A 15707-nucleotide genomic window follows, 5' to 3' on the forward strand; every position below is an offset into this window, starting at 1 on the left:
GAGCCCATGCTCCACAACAAAGAGAAGCCACCGCAATGAGAAGCCCATGCACCGCAACTAGAGAAAGCCTGTGCGCAATGAAGACCCAATGCAGCCAAACAAAAAAACTGTAAAAAAAAACCCCAAAACAATAGCTAAAATCCAAAATCAATATAAAAGATTGCTGTGCATTCAAGCTTAAAAAAGAATTCCAGGGGCTTCCCTGGTGGTGCAGTGGTTAAGAATCCGCCTGCCAATGCAGGGGACATGGGTTCAAGCCCTGGTCCGGGAAGATACCGCATGCTGCAGAGCAACTAAGCCCGTGAGCCACAACTACTGAGCCTGCGCTCTAAAGCCCACTAGCCACGACTACTAAGCTCGTGTGCCACAACTATCGAAATGCGTGCACCTAGAGCCCATGCTCCACAACAAAGAGAAGCCACCGCAATGAGAAGCCCATGCACCGCAACTAGAGAAAGCCTGTGCGCAATGAAGACCCAATGCAGCCAAACAAAAAAACTGTAAAAAAAAACCCCAAAACAATAGCTAAAATCCAAAATCAATATAAAAGATTGCTGTGCATTCAAGCTTAAAAAAGAATTCCAGGGGCTTCCCTGGTGGTGCAGTGGTTAAGAATCCGCCTGCCAATGCAGGGGACACAGGTTTGAGCCCTGGTCTGGGAAGATCCCACATGCCGTGGAGCAACTGGGCCCGTGAGCCACAACTACTGAGCCTGCGCGTCTGGAGCCTGTGCTCTGCAACAAGAGAGGCCGCGATAGTGAGAGGCCCGCGCACCGCAATGAAGAGTGGTCCCCGCTTGCCGCAACCAGAGAAAGCCCTCGCACAGAAACGAAGACCCAACACAGCCAAAAATAAATAAATAAATAAATAAATAATACGAGTATGGACTTTATCCTGTAATTTAGCACTTTCCAAAGTATGTTCCTTGAAATGTCAAATATGAAGGATGTTCATAAACATCACTCAACAAAAGCATTCTGTTAAAAAAAAAAAAAAAGAATTCCATTTTATAACTTTTGAGGAACTACAGGAGCCTTTGATTGTGTAAGCAGATAGCTCAGGGGGTCCCTGGAGAAAGAGAACCAGGAATGGCTTTCCTGACATAAGAGAACCCATTTTGGCCTAAGCCATTTTGTGATCTAAGCCTGGCTTCAATGCTTACCCTCAATGCTTACAGGTCTCACTCAGTAACTAATGATTTTGAGGGAATGCAGAAACAAGGGAGGAGCAGTCAAGAAACAACAGTGCAGCCTTGGGGCAAGGGTCCTGGTTCCTCAAGGGAATAACAATATATCTTTCAGTTCTGCAGGAACTAAGGCTCCCACCCAAGTGGAGGAGGGAAAGATGATGCTGAGCCTCCAGACTTCAATCAACTAAAGCTTGGACTCTGTCGACCTTTCCTCCAATTCTATGCTGAATTCTCTGCTCAAGTCCCTTCATGAACAGGCATGTACCCTTAGCTTAAAACTTGTCCAATTTTGCTGTTGGGGAGATACTGCTTTGGTAAAGATCCCCAGTGTTCTCCTTATTTGCTGCAAGTAATAATAAATAAATCCTTCCTTCTCCAGATCTTTGGCTTGGTTGTGTCTACTAGCTTGACACCCACCAAGAGGCAAACCCAGTTTTCAGGTAACAACTGTTCAGCCCCAAGGCCTCTTCTCCCAAGAACAGACTGGTTCCTTGTGTTCTTCTTTTTCCTTAACTGAGGTCTATTTTCCATTTTTCTTGTAGCTGCCACCTCCAATTCTAAATCCTTTGGAACTCTTTCCCTTCCTGCAATCCTAACTTGGCTGCAGAGGACCAGTCTCCTGGATTCCTCTTACATCACCTCCAAGAGAAAAGGATACTCTTAAAAAAAGGGCTTTACAACTGATGATTATGGAGGGTAGGAGATAAGTAAAACAGATATGGTCAAGTTAAAGTTCTTACTGGAGTAACTCCAGGTCTGTGATTTTATTCTGAGTTACGCTGAAAGCCCCAAAGTTCTGTAATTGTCTTTTATTTTTGAGGTTGGGACTTGGACACTCAACTCACTGATCTTTAACTCAGCTCTTACTGAAAGCTCCTGTCGACTTAAAAAAGGCACAACATAAGAGATGCGAGTTAAGTTGTTTGTTTGTTTTGTTTTTTGCGGTACGTGGGCCTCTCACTGTTGTGGCCTCTCCCGTTGCGGAGCACAGGCTCCGGACGCGCAGGCTCAGTGGCCATGGCTCACAGGCCCAGCCACTCTGCGGCATGTGGGATCTTCCTGGATCAGGGCACGAACCCGTGTCCCCTGAATCAGCAGGCGGACTCTCAACCACTGCGCCACCAGGGAAGCCCTACGAGTTAAGTTTTATTTGGGGCAAAATGAGGACTATAGCCCAGGGAGACAGCATTTCAGATAGCTCTGAGAAACTCCTCCAAAGAGGTAGGGGGGAAGGTCAGTATATATGTGACTTTGGTGAAGGGGGAGTACATTTCTGCTAGTCACAAGGAGCAGTCATCACCATGAAGGATTTTAGTGCTTTTCTAGATATGAGGAGATAACAAGAATTGGGCTCATAAAATCGGCTCCTGAAAATATCTAACTATCTGAAGACCTGTTCTGCCAGTTTTTCCAAGAGCACAGAGTGCCTCATTTCTGCTCTCCACCCTGAACTCCTTTCAGGAGGTGTTGAAAGCCACCAGCTGCTGCACACAAGATTTAATCCTTGTAGAGGTAGTTGGCAAGTGCCAACGGCAAGTGCTAATTTGTAGTTGATAGTCCTATCCCAAGGCAGAAAATTAAATAAGGCCTGACTGTGAAGTGCAATAGAAGCTCATACAGTCTCTGCTCAACCCATTTGAGTGTTACATACAACCAGCAAAGCAAAACTCACTGGAAATTAACTACTAGATTGTAGATTCCTTTCACCTGAAAGTAAATATGCTATTAAGTCTAAAGATCAATTAAAAATAAAACATCTAGGAATCCCTTCATAAATGCCAGTCATCACACAGGCAAAAAATAGAAAGTACCTGAAAGTGTAATTAATCTAAAATATATTTCTGGGACTTCCCTGCTGGTCCAGTGGCTAAGACTCTACACTCCCAATGCAGGGGGCCGGGTTGGATCCCTGGTCAGGGAACTAGATCCCACATGCCACAACTAAGAGTTCACATGCTGCAACTAAGAGTTCGCATGCCGCAATTAAACATCCCACGTGCCACAACTAAAAGATCCTGCGGGCCACAACGAAGATCCTGCACCCAGCAATGAAGATCCTGCATGCTGCAACTAACACTTGGCACAGCCAAATAAATAAATAAATAAATGAATGAATGAATGAATAAATAAAGTATTAAAAAAGGCAGAGCAGTTAAATATTTAAAAATATATATATACTTCTGAAGTAGAGGAAAATGGTATATAACATTTCTTTAGCTACTAAAAAACCAAAAAGAGCAAAAGACATATACAAATAACAAATTCATTACTTCCTTTTTCAATACAATGAACAAAGAAGTAAAATAAGTCCTAGAGACCTCTTTTTAACATAGTCCCACCCATCTTCCCAAACTGGGGCTAAACTATAGATGTTGGAGACTACTAGTTGTCATAGGATAAATATCTTTCTGCTAGTTAGTACTACTTGGTAATAAGTAACTTAAAACATTTTAATTTAAACCAAAGAGGGATATATCATGGAGCAGAAAACAAAATTCACGTTTTTAAAGGAAAACATGAGTATCAGAAAGAGAAAGTTAAAAAAAAAATCTCATTCAAAATCATGTCAGAAACTCCCACAAAACCTTAAGGAATAAATTTATACTAGGAAGTAAAAGACCAATACACTGAAAACGATATAACATTGACAAAAGAAACTGAACATGATTCAAAGAAATGGAAAGATATCCCACACTTAGATTGGAAGAATTAATATTGTTAAAATGGCCATACTACCTAAAGCAATCTACAGATTTAATGTAATCCCTATCAAAACACCCATGACACTTTTCACAGAAGTAGAACAAATAATTCTAAAATTTATAGAGAACCATAAAAGACAAAGAACAAAGCCAGAGGCATAATGCTTCCAGATTTCAGACTATACTACAAATCTATAGTTATCAAAACAGCATGGTATTGGCACAAAAACAGACATACAGATCAATGGAACACAACAGAGAGCCCAGAAATAAACGCACACACCTATGGTCAATTAATTTATGATGAAGGAGGCAAGAAAATACAATGGAGAAAAGACAGTCTTTTCAGCAGCTGGTGTTGGGAAAGCTGGACAGTTACATGTAAATCAATGAAATTAGAACACTCCCTCACACTGCATACAAAAATAAACTCAAAATGGTTTAAAGACCTAAATATAAGACGCCATAAAACTCCTAGAAAGGAACAAAGGCAAAACATTTTCTGACATAAATCATAACAGTATTTTCTTAGATCAGTCTCCCAAGGCAAAACAAATAAAAGCAAAAATAAACGGGACCTCATCAAACTTAAAAGCTTTGGCACAGCAAAGGGAACAATCAACAAAACAAAAAGACAACCTACAGAACGGGAGAAAATATTTGCAAATGATGTGACCGACAAGGCCTTAACTTCCAACATATAAAAACAGGTCACACAACTCAACATCAAAAACTCTAAACAACCCAATCAAAGAATGGGCAGAAGACCTAAATAGACATTTCTCCAAAGAAGACATACAGATAGCCAACAGGCATATGAAAAGATGCTCAACATTATTAGAGAAATGCAAATCAAAACTACAATGAGGTATCACCTCACACCAGTCAGAATGGCTATCATGAAAAAGTCTACAAATAATAAATGCAGGAGAGGGTGTGGAGAAAAGGGAACTCTCCTACACTTCAGTGGGAATGTAAATTGGTGCAGGCACTATGGAGAACAGTATGGAAGTTCCTTAAAAAACTAAAAGTAGGGCTTCCCTGGTGGCGCAGTGGTTAAGAATCGCCTGCCAATGCAGGGGACATGGGTTCGAGGCATGGTCCGGGAAGATCCCACATGCTGCGGAGCAACTAAGCCCATGCACCACAACTACTGACCGACAAGGCCTTAATTTCCAACATATAAAAACAGGTCACACAACTCAACATCAAAAACTCTAAACAACCCAATCAAAGAATGGGCAGAAGACCTAAATAGACATTTCTCCAAAGAAGACATACAGATAGCCAACAGGCATATGAAAAGATGCTCAACATTATTAGAGAAATGCAAATCAAAACTACAATGAGGTATCACCTCACACCAGTCAGAATGGCTATCATGAAAAAGTCTACAAATAATAAATGCAGGAGAGGGTGTGGAGAAAAGGGAACTCTCCTACACTTCAGTGGGAATGTAAATTGGTGCAGGCACTATGGAGAACAGTATGGAAGTTCCTTAAAAAACTAAAAGTAGGGCTTCCCTGGTGGCGCAGTGGTTAAGAATCGCCTGCCAATGCAGGGGACATGGGTTCGAGGCATGGTCCGGGAAGATCCCACATGCTGCGGAGCAACTAAGCCCATGCACCACAACTACTGAGTCTGCACTCTAGAGCCCACGAGCCACAACTACTGAGCCTGTGAGCCACAACTACTGAAGCTTGCGCGCCTAGAGCCTGTGCTCCTCAACAAGAGAAGCCACCACAACAAGAAGCCTGTGCACCCAACAAAAAGTAGGCCCCACTTGCTGCCACTAGAGAAAGCCGGTGCACAGCAACAAAGACCCAACACAGTGAAAAATAAATAAAATAATTAATTAAAAAAACCCCAAGAAATGCTAAAAATAGAGCTACCATATGATCCAGCAATTCCACTTCCAGGCATATATCAGGAAATGATGAAAACTCTGATTCAAAAACATACATGCACCCCAATGTTCATAGCAGCACTATTTACAATAGCCAAGATATAGAAACAACCCAAGTGCCCATTAACAGATGCCTGGGTTAAGAAGATTGGTATATATATACAATGAAATATTATTAGGCCATAAAAAAGAATGAAACATTGCCATTTGCAGCAACAAGGATGGATCTAGAGAATATCATACTAAGTGAAGTAAGTCACTCGAAGACAAATATGATATCACTTATATGTGGAATCTAAAAAATAATACAAATAAGTCTATACACAAAATAGAAACAAACAGACACAGAAAACAAACTTACAGTTACCAAAAGGAAAGGGGAGGGGGAGGGATAAATTAGGAGTATGGGATTAACAAATACAAACCTCTATACATAAAATAGATAAGCAACAAGGATTTACTGTATAGCACAGTAAATATATATATATTCAATTTCTTGTAATAACCTATAATGGAAAATAATCTGAAGAAATATATATATAACTGAATCACTCTGCTGTACACCTGAAACTAACACAATATTGTAAATCAACTATACTTCAATAAAACAAACAAACAAAAACCCTTAAGACTGCAAAGAAATTGCAAGCTATTAGGATTTACTTCTAGACACACAGACAGACCTCCAGACGGAATGTATACACTTTCCTCCTGGAAAATTAGTACAATATTGCATACATAAACCTGTCGATGAAAAATTAATCAACTGTCAATCTAAGAAAGAGAGAATTTCCCTCCCCACTATACTTGTGCTCTTACTGTTCTACTTGCAAAGTCATTTCTGCCTATTCAAATTCTACTCAGCTTCTAAACCAACTCAGCTCCAGATTTTATCAAATTGGCAAGAATTAAAAAATAAGATATGCCTAGATAAGATAAATCTAGGCATAACAGAATAGCTTTTAGTATGCTAAATTATTCCACTGGAAACAATTATAAAATTAACAGGCTTTACCTCTGAGGGCACCTTCCAGGATAAAGGAAAATGCCCAAGCAGAGAACAGCAGCATAGTGAACTAAGGAGATAGGAGTTCTGGGTGCCTAAGTAGTTGGAACTCAAGAGGCACAATCTGGGAGGCAAGAACCTCAGAGAAATAAGCCCCAAAATTTGCACACAAATATTCCCCTCCTCCACTTATTAGTTAACCCCTAAACTGCACATCTACAGAGCAAGACTCCAAAAATCCTAGCAGAAAACAACAGTTGGGAGGCTAAAAGAGATTACAGTAGCTTTGCAAAGCTAAGAACAGTTGAAATTTAAGCCCAGCTAAGGAAGAGGGGACTTGGTAAAGATGTGGACTTTCAGTTGAGACTCCAGGAGGCCAAGCCCTAAGAGTAAGGGCCACAACCCAGGAGAAAAGACTACTTCCTAGAAGAAAGGGCAAACCTAAATAGATCAGCCCTTATTAATGCCTAACAGAATCCCTCAACAGGATCAATGTAATCTGCTAGTACTATCTGCACGCCTAAATGAACTGCAGTCTTCTCTGGAGGAGTCTCTCAAAATTTTCACCCACAATGTCCAGAATAAAAATGTATGAGCAAACTCCCCCCACCCCCCCAACAAACAAAACTGAAGGGACTTCCCTAGTGCCGCAGTGATTAAGACTCCGTGCTCCTAATGCAGGGGGCCCGGGTTTGATCCCTGGTCAGGGAACTAGATCACACATGCATGTCACAACTAAGAGTTTGCATGCCGCAACTAGGGAGCCCGCCTGCCACAACTAAGACCCAGCGCAACCAAATAAATAATTTAATCAAACAAAACAAAACTAAAAACCAAGGGGAAAAAAGACAACAGAAACAGACCCACAGTGTGACTCATATTGATGTTAGCAGGCAAGAACTTTGATGTGTTTAAGAAAATACAGAAAAAGATGGAAAAGTTCAGCAGAATCCTGGAATTCAATTTTTAAAAAAATCGTGGGAATTTGAGAATTGGAAAGTAAAATAGGGAAATTAAGAATTCAACAGATGAATTTAATATCAAATTAGTGAACTAGAAGACAGGTTAGTAGAAAGTAGTCAGACTGATACATAAAAGGATAAAAATACAAATAATATAAGCAACATGTGGGAAATAGCAAAATGGTCTGACACACATGTAAACTGAGCCTGAGAATAAGAGAAAACAGGCAATGAAACAGGAGCAACATTTAAAGAAATACTGGCTGGACAATTTCCCCAAAATGAACAAAAATTTCAAACCACATGAATTCAAGAAGTTTTGTGAATAAAAATAAGATAAACATAAGGAAAAGACAACTCTGCACATCATAGTCACACTGGTGAAAACCAAAGATAAAAAGAAAACCTTAAAGGCAGCTAGAAAAAAAGGACATTAACATACAGGGTAACAAAAATAAGAATGAAGGCTGTCTTGTCAGAAACAATGAAGGCAAGAGGCCAATGGAATAACTTTAAAATGCTGGGGGGGAAAAAAACTACCTAAAATTCTACAGGTAGTAAAAACATCCTTCAAAAATAAAAGTAAGGGCTTCCCTGGTGGCGCAGGGGTTGCGCGTCAGCCTGCCGGTGCAGGGGGACCGGGTTCGCGCCCCGGTCTGGGAGGATCCCGCGTGCCGCGGAGCGGCTGGGCCCGTGGGCCATGGCCGCTGGGCCTGCGCGTCCGGAGCCTGTGCTCCGCAACGGAAGAGGCCGCAGCAGAGGGAGGCCTGCATACCACAAAAAAAAAAAAAAAAAAAAAAAAAAAAGGAAAATAAGGGCATATTCAGAAAAATGAAAACGGTGAGAATTTATCACTAGCAAAACTACACTGTAGAAATGCTAAAGGGAATTCTTTAAGCTCAAGTGAAATACTCAATGGAAATTAGGCATAAAGACTGGAAAGGAAAAACTAAACAAATTGCCTTTATTTGTAGACAGCATGATTGTGTTTACAGTAATCTCTAAGGAATCTCCTCTTCCTCTCCCCAACCCCAATAAAAACTACTAGAATAAGTGAATTTAGCAGGATCATAGGCTAATTCAAGGTCAATATTTTAAAATTTCACTTCTTGTCACCATTGTACTAGAGTTTCTAGCCAGCTTAATAATACAAGAAAAAAAATCTAAAATCGTCATTACTTATAGATGACATGTTGTGTACATAGAAAATCCAAAAGGATTTCCAAATAACTACTGAAATTATTAAGTAAATTTAGCAAGGTCAATATTTTAAAAAATCATTTATATTTCTTTGTAGTAGAATTAAAAATTTAAAATAACTATTTTCTATAGTGTCATAAAACATCAAATATTGGAATAAATCTAATGAAATACGTCAAGATCTCTAGACTGAAAACAAAACAATGCTGAGAGAAATAAAGTAAGATCTAAATAAATGGAGAGACAGCGACTGACTCAATATTAAGTCAGTTTTCCCCAAACTGAGCTACAGATCAAAATCCCAGCAGTTTTTGCTGAACCTGCAAGATGATCAAAATGTACATAAAATGTATACACGACCTCGAATAGGCACTACAATCTCAAAAAAGAAAAAAATTTGAGGACTTACTAAAAAGCTACAGTAGTTAAGATGGCACGGTATGGACACAAGCAAAAATAAAATGAGTAATGTAAGAGTCCAGAAGCAGGTATACTCTTATTTCTTTGCATTACAGCTACTTCTTTACGCATTACACTTTCCAAAGATTTGTTTTATTCGTTGAGTTCTGCACGCTCTTTTACTGGAATGATAGGAAGACTGGAGGCAGAAGGCTAAATGCTTCTCAAACCAAACTAAAATGTCCATTTTTAGTTCTGCAGGCAATGGGGAGCCACCACTGATGAAGTGCATAGGTACTGGGGTTATAGAGATAATTACCATGTGCAGACTCTCATAACACTCTGCCTAGCACGATGTAAGCATATATGAGGTACAAAGCAGAAATGAGGTAAGAGAAGATGGTCAAAGAAGTCTTAGAAGGTTAAATTTGAGCTAGGTTTTCAAGTAGGTGTCTATGAAGCAATGATGGGGGACATTCCAGATACAGGGACAGTATGTGGAAAAACACAAATATATGGGAACTATAAGAAGTGGAGTTATTGATGAAGATAAAATGCAAGAATGCTAGTGGAAGGAAATGAAGTTGGAAAAGCAGATGTGGTTCATACCCAGAAAGTCCTTAAATACCAAAAACCTTGAACTTAAGTCTTGCACATCAGTAGCTTTTGGGGTTCAGCAAACACTTCATATTTCTTTAAGTAAAAATTTACTTAAAAAAAACTAATAAAATTATGAGATACACTTAACTGTGTTACATACCAAACGTGAAGTATTTTGGTGACCTCCAAAGCATTAATTTGTGCTAGATTAACACAGACCTTCAGAAAATAGCTCTTCCTGCTATCAGGGTGAATATAATTCAATGCCTTGTAGCTGTGTCATTGATGAGGAAGTTTACAGCTTTGAACCTATACTTTTTGAGTTCTGAACTGTATATGTGCACTCACAGAAAATCCTAGAAGTGAATTTACTGTTTTAGCAAGGGCATCTACTCCTTTAACTAATACTCTTGCCTCAACCTAAGAGTTAAATGCGCAAAGTGTTAGGACTAAATGTAGTTCTTGTTATAAATTTCGGGGGCTTCTTGTCTTATATATTTGTGATGAGGAATACAAGCTATCGTCAGATGTTATCAGTGATTCAACTCTTAAAGAGAAAATTCTCCACTTACCTACTTTCCAGTCAGTTTAATTGAAAAGTATGATGAGATTGTAACCTGAGAAAGTTAAAAAAGTCACCGTTTGTAAACATTAGTCCACGCAACCAAGATACTTTCGATTCAATCTTGTACACAAAAGCAAAATACTAACATAAAATGACAAAGATTGCACCTTCATCTAATCAAAATTTCAAATCCCATTTCAAGACGAGCCAAACATTTATAATAATTTAAAAATATCTTTTATTTAAGATCCCATGTACAACTCTATGTGCAAAAGGAGTTACATGATTTTTTTTTCGGTTTGAAAAAAAATCACTGCTTAATGAGGGAGAGCCCCAGGTATGATCAAAATAATGTTTTAGAAACGGAGGCCATGGAGAAAGACCGAAGGCTGAAGGCAGTTACGGCGCAGGAACAGAATACGCGACGAGAAACGCAGGAAGCTGGGGGGGTGGAAGGGGGGTGCAAAACGCCCCGACTCTCTGCGGACTAGGTTAAAGGAGACGACAAACACTATCCAGGGGCCTGACCCTGAATTCCCGGCCCCCACATGGCGGCATCCGCACGCAGGGCTGAGTCTCTAGAACCCCGGCCCTCCCAGACACTTCATCCTTCCTCCGACTGGCCAAACTCTCCGCCCGTCTCTGGTAAAGCACAGAAATAAAGACCGACACTACAAGTGCTTAAGGAGGCTTACTAATTTCTCTCACCGACGGTCGCCGCGCTACGTTTCTCAAAAGAACTTCAACGGAAAACGGTCGCGCAGTCCCCACCCCTTCCCCGTCGTGCTCTGCGGCCGAGCATGCGCAGTACATCCGCCCGACCCCCCCCCCCCCCCCCCCCCCCCCCCCCCCCCCCGGCCCGGGGCCCTTTTCCCTCCCTGAAAGAGTGGGAAGAGCCAAGCTGGAGGAGTCCCATCTTCCCCGTCACTGGGCTGGCACCCCACCCCCACCCCCACCCCCACCCCCACCCCAGGCGCTGGGCCACTTTTCCGTCAATAGGAAAAGGCAACCTTGGGTTAGGTTAGGGGGCTGTTTAGATCCCTGATTAGGGACTAAGGAGTTTAGCCCTGAAGCCCTATTTATTATAGGTGGCAGCCAGATTTGGACATTTCTTTTTTTATTTTTTAAAATAAATTTATTTATTTACTGTGTTTTTGGCTGTGTTGGGTCTTCGTTGCTGCGCACAGGATTTCTCTAGTTGCAGCGAGCAGGCTTCTCATTGTGGTGGCTTCTCTTTGTTGGGGCGCACGGGCTTCAGTAGTTGTGGTTTGGGGGCCTCTAGAGTGCAGGCTCAGTAGTTGTGCGCACGGGCTAAGTTGCTCCGAGGCATGTGGGATCTTCCGGACCAGGGCTCGAACCCCTGTCCCCTGCGTTGGCAGGCGGATTGTTAACCACTGCGCCACCAGGGACGTCCCAGATGTCCAACTCTTGAACTTTAAAATTATGTGAGCCATTAGGTTTTCTTTTGTACTTAAGCGATGTTGACTTGGTTTTCTGTCATTTGCAGCACAAAGTTCTGTCTTTTTTTTTCTTTTTTTAAATAAATAAATAAATTTATTTATTTATTTTTGGCTGCGTTGGGTCTTCATTGCTGCGCATGGGCTTTCTCTAGTTGCGGCGAGCAGGGGCTACTCGCGGGCTTCTCGTTGTGGTGGCTTCTCTTGTTGCGGCGCACGGGCTCTAGGTGCGTGGGCTTCAGTAGTTGTGGCTTGCGGGCTCTAGACCGCAGGCTTAGTAGTTGTGGCACACTGGCTTCTCTTGTTGCGGAGCACGGGCTCTAGGTGCGTGGGCTTCAGTAGTTGTGGCTTGCGGGCTCTAGACCGCAGGCTTAGTAGTTGTGGCACACGGGCTTAGTTGTTCCGGGGCATGTGGGATCCTCCCAGACCAGGGATGGGACCCCTGTCCCCTTCATTGGCAGGTGGATTCTTAACCACTGTGCCACCAGGGAAGTCCACAAAATGCTGTCTTTTAATAAATGTACTCATGAGCAATTCCTAACAATAAATGTGTTTTACTTTCTAGGTTCATAAAGTTTGTCTCACTCAGCAAGATAAAGCAGTTGAGCCTATAAGATGTATAGGTTCCTGTTTCTAATGAATGACTCTTACGAGTAAAAAATATCCATGAGATAAGCCTTACCTTTTGTGTAGCAACTTTAAGAGAACTGGAGCAGTGAGTGCATACCCCTGCTTCTGATAACAGGACTGAGGAAAAAGAAAAAAAACACTATAAAAGAAATTGAATCCTGGTTCTGGGTGAGGACTTCCATCGGGTGTGCAAACTGCTTGTTCATGGGGCAGTTATCTAATTTTTGAGATATTAATTTGTGTTATTTGTTGTACACTTTTCCTCCCTTGCATCATTATCTCAGGGATTTTAGTAGGACCAAAAGCAGAAGCTGTTGGAAGTCAAGAGCTGGTCTCGTGTTTTGTAAAAATTCAATTTGACTGTAAAGAGTATGAAAGTATCCAGGGAGGGAGGGAGGGAGAGAGTTGTCTGGGGAGACAGGAGGGAGAGACGTGCCTTAGAGGAAACGAAGGAAGAAAAGATTTCAGAAGTACAGGAAGAGGATGAAGGTCTATAGTTCTGTGATTTTAGGGGACCTGCAACATGTTCTTCAACCGTATTATGGGGAGAGTGCTGGACCCTGAGAATAAGGAGTTACATCCTTGCCGAAGATACTCATGATCAAGTCACTGGTCCTGATGAGAACCTGCAGACTGGGGCAATGGTCATCTCTGAAGTAACCAGTCTGGACTACTGAGCTAATAGCTGCAGAGATTCCATGATGCTTTGGTGGCGAGTAAGACCCACCATAGGACCTATACATACCTCTGGTGGCATTCTTCTTGGGAACACCAATAATGACTGAGATTAAATTTTCTGCCAGTGTAGAAGCATGAGGTCTCAGATTTAGATTTAAGCTGATTATGAGAAAATAAGTAAGTTATTTCCTCCATACCTGCATATGCCCTAAAATTCATACCTGTTACTTTTGGGTGAAGCATGGGAACCCAACTTGTTTCCTGGACTTACCTCTTTTAAATAAGTATCTAAAGAGAGAAGCCCAGTAGGAGCCAAGCCATAGTCCAAGAAAAGCCCTCAGGATCTCATCCATAATCAATGACATTCATACCCTTAGGAAAACACCTAGATATTAAGAGTATCCTGCTTTCGGCCCAAGAGTAGGAGTTCAGAAAGAATGGGAATTAATACCACAACTTTATTCTTTGTATTCTATGCCCCCCCCCAAAATAGGCTGCATTTATTTTTTTAAAGTCTAGTGCTAAAATTGCTTCATTTGATTATCCTATTTGGGTAGTATATCCATTTAGCATGCTTGTTTGCAAGTATTATATAACTCAACTTTAGCAAGTTTAAACAATAAAGGGAATGCATTGAGTCATAAAATTGAACAGTATAGAAAGAGGATAAACTCAATACTTGTCTGGACTAGGTTGTGTTTTTCTGTAATTCTCTCAGCTCTACCCTCTTTTTTTTTTTAGTTGAAATATAGTTGATTTATGTACGTTAGTTTCAGGTGTATTACATAATGAAGCTCTGCCTTTAAAAAAATTTTTAAACATCTTATTGAAGTATAATTGTTTTACATTGTTGTGTTAGTTTCTGCTGTATAACAAAGTGAATCAACTATACATATACATGTAGCCCCATATCCCCTCCATCTGTGTCTCCCTCCCACCCTCCCTATCCCACCCCTCTATGTGGTCACAAAGCACCAAGCTGATAGCTCTGCCTTCTTTGATTGACTTTATTTTCAAGCTGGCCTCCTTCATGGTAGCAAGCTCATTACCATGGAGTATACTTTCTCATTCACAACCAGCTGGCCTATCTGGGATCTTGTGCTGATTTTGAACCAATTAGTGTGGTAAGGAGTCTAGGATACTGTTACTGAATTATACCAATCAGGGACAACCCTTGGAATTGAGTTGTAGTATCAGTCCTCTTTGAAGCACATGGCTACCACACAGTGAGGACATCGGAATGGAGGATTGCATAAGTAGCATGATTTCAAATACATTTAAAAAAATAACTCATGGAAAGAATATAAGGGAAAATACGCTAAATGTAAAGAATTGTTGTCCTTAAGACAATGAGACTGAGGGTAGATTTCTTTTTCCCTTTCAACTTAAAATATTTATTTATTTCCCAACCATAACCTTGTATCACTTTTATAATGGGGAAAAAATCCTCATAAATTTGTTGGGAAAAAAATCGAGAGTCAAAGAACGATGCAAAACAGTAGTGTGAGATTTCACCAGCTTGTGAGTATGTAGCTAACTGGCAATAAGTGGAACAATGTGCCACATGGAGAGTAAAAATGTGTCAATTCTGTTTGTCTCCTTGAAGAGCCCTTCTCCCTCCTCAAAGTTCTTTATGCTAAAAAAAAATTTTTTTAAAGCACCTTAATTATGTGTTTCAGGACAATTATTTGAAATATATTTTGGATTTTATTTGCTGGTTATCACACAAACAAACTCAGACGAAACTCTTTGTGTGAGTCTTGCTCTGCATCTCTGCCTCACATGCACTTTCTCTGTTTCTGAAACTGGATGTCTTTGCCTCTTACATCTCATCTCCTAGCACTTAACACAATAGTGGACAGGGAGTCACTCGATAAATGTTTGTTTAACGAATCGATCAGTGAATGTATCATTTCTGCCTCAGGATGTCTTTGTTTCTATTTCTCATTGTCACTGTCTCTGGACTATGAATCCAAATGACCAAATGCTAAATAAATTCACCTTGAAATTGGCTTATTTTTTTTCAGCTGATATTAAATCTTTCAGGTGCCTGGCATTTGGCACTGTTCCCCAGTGTTTCCATCATGACCTCCGTGGAACTCTTGGAGTCACTTAATCTGGGCCAACCTAGTTGGTAATATCTGAAATAATAGTATTCTTTTCCTGCTAGCTCATCTTCCCATTTTAAAGATCAGCATATAGCAATACTATCTTTGGAGTCAGACAGCCCATGTGTAAGTTCTGGCTCTCTCATTTTTTTTTAAATTTATTTTTAATTTAATTTTATTTTTGGCTGCATTGGGTCTTCGTTGCTACACACGGGCTTTCTCTAGTTGTGGTGAGTGGCGGCTACTCTTCGTTGCGGTGCGCAGGCATCTCATTGCGGTGGCTTCTCTTGTTGCAGAGCACGGGC

General features: G+C 40.8%; 1 protein-coding gene across 7 annotated transcripts in view; it reads right to left on the minus strand.

Moving 5' to 3' along the window:
- ZMYM1 (zinc finger MYM-type containing 1) overlaps positions 1-11320 on the minus strand; it is a 35082-nt gene extending 23762 nt beyond the window's left edge. For 4 of the 7 annotated variants that reach the window (XM_028486508.2, XM_028486497.2, XM_007108221.4 and 1 more), the window contains exons 1-2: positions 11225-11301; positions 10537-10581 (exon numbers count right to left, since the gene is read on the minus strand). The gene's annotated coding sequence lies outside the window, so the exon portion shown is untranslated. Of the gene's footprint in view, positions 1-10536; positions 10582-11224 lie in introns of all 7 variants that reach the window. The other 3 variants (XM_007108222.4, XM_007108224.4, XM_007108223.4) reach the window with 3 other exon arrangements.
- Positions 11321-15707: the final 4387 nt, after the last annotated feature.

This window comes from Physeter macrocephalus, chromosome 3 (genome assembly GCF_002837175.3).
Source record: "Physeter macrocephalus isolate SW-GA chromosome 3, ASM283717v5, whole genome shotgun sequence".
NCBI classification, from domain to species: Eukaryota; Metazoa; Chordata; class Mammalia; order Artiodactyla; family Physeteridae; genus Physeter; species Physeter macrocephalus.